The sequence below is a fragment of the Seriola lalandi genome, unplaced genomic scaffold, assembly GCF_002814215.2.
Source record: "Seriola lalandi dorsalis isolate HSWRI2012SDOR001 ecotype SW California unplaced genomic scaffold, Sedor1 jcf7180002054686, whole genome shotgun sequence".
Taxonomy (NCBI): domain Eukaryota; kingdom Metazoa; phylum Chordata; class Actinopteri; order Carangiformes; family Carangidae; genus Seriola; species Seriola lalandi.
The window spans coordinates 1,114,151-1,118,649 of NW_019525239.1; the positions used below are offsets into that span (position 1 = coordinate 1,114,151).

Below are 4,499 nucleotides of genomic sequence, written 5' to 3' on the forward strand. Positions count from 1 at the left end.
TCTGAGCTTCATCTGTGTAGAGCTGCTGCAGTGTCAGCTGACGTCACTGAATCATCTCCATCTGTAGACAGTCTGTGTGACTGTGGACTGATGAAGATCTGAACTCTGTGACCCTTTCAGCTTCATCTTCATCAACTCTACTTCATCCTCAGTCTCTGAGGTCTTTGTTGTGCTGTCTGGTTCACATCAGCTGATGTTTCTTTAAGTGTCTGAGTGTTGTTTAGAAATCAAAGTGTCTCTAACCCAAACCTCCAATCTGGTTTCACTGACTGATTCCAGGTCTGATAACTCCCGACTCCAGTTAGCTCATATCATTAGTTGAGGTTCACACACTGTTTCAGCCGCACCATGAATGTTTGAATCATGTTTTCAATATGGACGAGAAAAGCACAATGATTTGTGTGTTATTGGTTAAAACACATTGTGTTTGTTGATCGGTCTGTTGAAGATGAAGATCTTATCATACATAGAAATTCATATTCAGTTCACTTGCCCTTTCTTGCCACTATTTGTGTTAAAAGAAAACTACAGTTGCTCTGTCAGACCCTTGAGCTGTAATATAAAGTATAAACTGGGTTGAAACTGCTGCAGCTGAACCTGCACCTGTGCAATGTACCTGAGGTCCAGCTTCATCCTGCTCCTCACCTAGTTCAGCTGAGGTTTACAGCCTGTGAGCTCAGGACCACGACACGTTTCTGCAGCTCCAATCATTCCATGAATCTTTCAAAAGTTTTCACCCTGAATTGTGTCATTATATTAAAGTAACACTACTACAGGAACTGATGCAACTGTGCCATGACATTTAAAAGGTGTCACATCTTCCTTCATTCATTGTTGACTGCACTAATAATATATAAATAAGACTCACTAATTAAATGACAAGCTAATAGTCAATTCATATATGGACAATATGAAATGATACATACAGAAAAGTCTTTTTAACATTTTGTTATGTTGCAGTTTTATGCTTTAAATCATTTAAAATCATTTTGCCCTCGTCAGTCTACACTCAGTCCTCCACAATGACAAAGTGAAAACAGAATTTAAAAACTGACATATCACATTGACACAAGTATTCAGACACGTTGCTATGACGCTCAGTTTTCTTCCATTTCTCTTGATCATCTCTGAGATGTTGGGGTCCACCTGTGGTAAACTCAGCTGAGCACAGTGCCTCCATAATTCCCTCGGCTAAGGAGCTTATATTTTTCTTCTGTGTCCATTTGTCAGTAGGAATATTCAAAAAGTACTGAACTGATTTGATGCAGGGATGAAGACCAGAGAAGAACCAATTAAAGTTTGGGGCAGATTTGAATTTTTTTTTCTCTGAAGTCTGGTGTATGTTGTTAAATATTAGCCTTGGTGGAGGTCTGCAGTCTTGAAGTTCTTAAATGGAAAACGTTTGGAGCAATTACAAACATCAAAGCTGTCCACCCAGGAGACCAAGACCCTGATGGTGTCTCTGAGCTCCAGAGATCCTGTGTGGAGAAACTTCCAGAAGAACAACCATCACTGCAGCTCTCCACTGATCTGGGTTTCATGTCAGAGAGTCTAGATAGAACCTCTCCTCAGTGACAGTTTGTAATGAAGCAGCTAAAGGACTGAGAGAAACCAGATTCTCTGGTCTGATGAGACCAGGACTGAACTGTTTGGTCTCAGTTCTCAGATTCAGGTCTGGAGGAAACCAGGTACTGTTCCGCAGCTGAACAACACCATCCCAACACTGAAGCATGGTGGAGGCAGCATCAGGCTATGGGGGGACAGGGAGACTGGTCACTGACAACCTGGTCCAGAGCTCAGGACCTCGGACTGAAGGTTCACACAGCCAAGACACCACAGGAGAGGCTTAGAGACAAATCTGTGAATGTCCCCCAGCTGACCAGACAAAGTCCTGACCTTAAACCAATCCAGCATCTGGAGAGACCTGAAAACATCTGTCCACCAACCTGACAGAGTCTGAGATCTGCAGAGAAGAACAGAGCAAATCCACAAATCCAGATGTTCAAAGACAGTGATGTCAGACCCAAGAAGACTAGAGTCTGTACTCACTGACCAAGCTGCTTCAAGGAAAGTGTCCAAATACTTATGTCAGTCTGATATTTCACTTTCTTCTTTTGAATACATTAGCAAAATTCTCTAAAGTTCTGTGTTCACTTTGTCATGATGGTGTTTTATCATGTGGAGATTGATGAGGGAAAAAAATGTAACAACAAAAAGTGAACAAGTGAAGGGGTCTGAAAACTTTCTGAATGCTTCAACAACCCACTGCTATTCTATGGCAGCTTTACAGAGAATATTTTAATAATGTTGGCCGATGTGACTTGAATTATTCAGTCACCTGAGGCTGGGAGACACAGTAAAAGGCTCCCAGAGAGTTGGCCCCTGATCCAACTTAGCACCAAGTTGCTTTTAAAATCCTTGTAAATGCAGAATTAGTTGAACCTGTGCTCTGGGTCTTCAACCTTACATGGCGTCACCAACAACCCCGTTAAGAAGGACAAAGATGAGATGTAAGGCATTCAGAGGAAGTCAATGAAATCAATAAATATACACAAACTGATCAAAACAACACAGAACAAAATTATAAGTGGAATCTTTTAATTTGAAATTCTTTCCAGTGTTTACACTCTTAATACTTTTTTGATTTGAAATCAGTCCTGAATTCAAACAAGACTAAATATAAACAAGAGTAAATATTGAGCCAGAGAGATTGAGGAAATGATGTACAGTACCACTCTGAAGAGACACAGTATTGGGAGGGCAGCTTGGATCAATAACTTTCACATTAGCACACGTGTCAGCTATGACAAGAAACTGGACATTTGTACAGAAACAGTGAATTTTGGAAAAGCACACTAGTTTTTAACTGTGTTCTGCTGTTTGAATTATTCTATTTTAAGAGATTCAAGGTTTAAATAAAGGTTGAGTGAATACTGTCCATGCATCATAACATGCTCTACAAAGTCTCTCTCCAGCGGCTGGTTCAGGTGACAGATGAAGGCACATGAAGTATTAAGACAATGTCAGAGACGTGTCGATGTGACATGAAGCTGCTCTTTCTCTGGGGTTTAAGTGCACAAACACGAAATAAAGTGACAACACACTGGTTCAGTACAGTAACACTGACCTTACAAGTCAAACTCAAAGGTAGGACACACCTGGAGCATTTATTACACTTGGATCTTTTTCAAATCATAATGTTTCTTTATCAGGAACTCGTTAGGAATCATGTTGATTAACATATGTGACTCAGGAGAATGCTGCCTGTTGCTGTGACAGGAAGCAGTGGAGTGACAGTGGAATGCGGATGAAGTGCGCTGAGGGGTGGGGGACCGGGGCGGGGGTGGTTGCAGCTGGGGCGCTGAGGTCGGGCCGCTGTGCTGACCTCAGTAGGCGTGGTCTGCCACAAACAGAGACTCCTGAGCCGCCGCTCCCTTGTCTCCAGAGGACACGTACTTCCCCACAGCTGCCTGGCTGTTGTTCTGTGGACAAACACGAAGACAAGCTGAGCTCAGGTTTTCATTATATTTGTCGGAAGTTCATCAACATTGTCATGATTTTATATAACTAGATTGGAACCGAATAACGGACTGAAAAACCATTTACATGAGCTACTTTTGTATTTAAGTATTTCAATTTTCTGCTTCTTTATACTTGTACTCTGCTGCTCAGAGGAAAATACTGAAGTTACTTTGCAGATAAAGATTATACATCAGATTATATAAGATTATACAAGGAATATTTATTAAGTTAATATATAATATAAATATATATTAATAATAATGTGAAAAGGTATTTAAAGTAGTTCTGACGCACCGGGCCCTTTAATAAGATCAAGCAAATATGCAGCAGCAACCTTAAGGTTCTTATCATATCAGTCAACACTTTGCTTTAGTGCTGCATGTAACTAAATAAATGTGACATTAATCAAATGAGTTCAAGGTAAAAGCCAGCTTCTTGTAGCAGCTGGTCTTTTGTTATTGGGCTGAAATACTGAGATGATAAAAGAGCTAAAGCTATAGCTACGTGCTACACCTGCTGTAGTTCACGGTTCAGTTTTCCCTCCAGATATGAAAAAAAAATTCAAGATCAAAAATGAGCTGTGATCTGTAACATGAACACTTGTGTAACTCTGTGTAACCCTGACCAGACCTGTGCGGTCTGACACTGTTTCCACATTCATGTTATTCCCTGCTTTCACCGGATACTGTGTCTTTTTCCTTTCTGGTAAACATCATCTACCATCTGTCCATCTCTCTCCTCCTCCTCCTCCTCCCTCCTTACCAGGGCTCTCTTGATGTACTCCTCCTGACAGGCCTTGCCATTCTCCTTCTTGCCCCCCCAGGCCTTCAGTGCTGAGGCCTGCAGGGCCCGGCCGTAGGAGAAGGTGAGGGCCCAGGGCCGGTGCAGGGGACACTGGTTGATAGCGTTCAGGTTGAGGGTGGCCTCCTCTTCACTCTGACCACCGGACAGAAAGGTCACACCTGTAGGTGGAAATA

At 41.9% G+C, this 4,499-nt stretch overlaps 1 protein-coding gene and 1 long non-coding RNA gene across 2 annotated transcripts in view; both read right to left on the bottom strand.

Moving 5' to 3' along the window:
- The window catches only part of LOC111667230 (fructose-bisphosphate aldolase A-like), a gene marked incomplete at its 3' end in the record, with an annotated part of 14,193 nt that overhangs the window by 914 nt on the left and 8,780 nt on the right, over positions 1-4,499 (bottom strand). The gene's annotated exons all lie outside the window — the stretch shown is intronic.
- LOC111667246 (uncharacterized) lies at positions 2,582-4,482 on the bottom strand. The gene is made up of 2 exons (XR_002761660.2): positions 4,285-4,482; positions 2,582-3,482 (listed from the first exon to the last, which is right to left on the bottom strand). It is a non-coding gene; the product is annotated as an uncharacterized LOC111667246 (long non-coding RNA).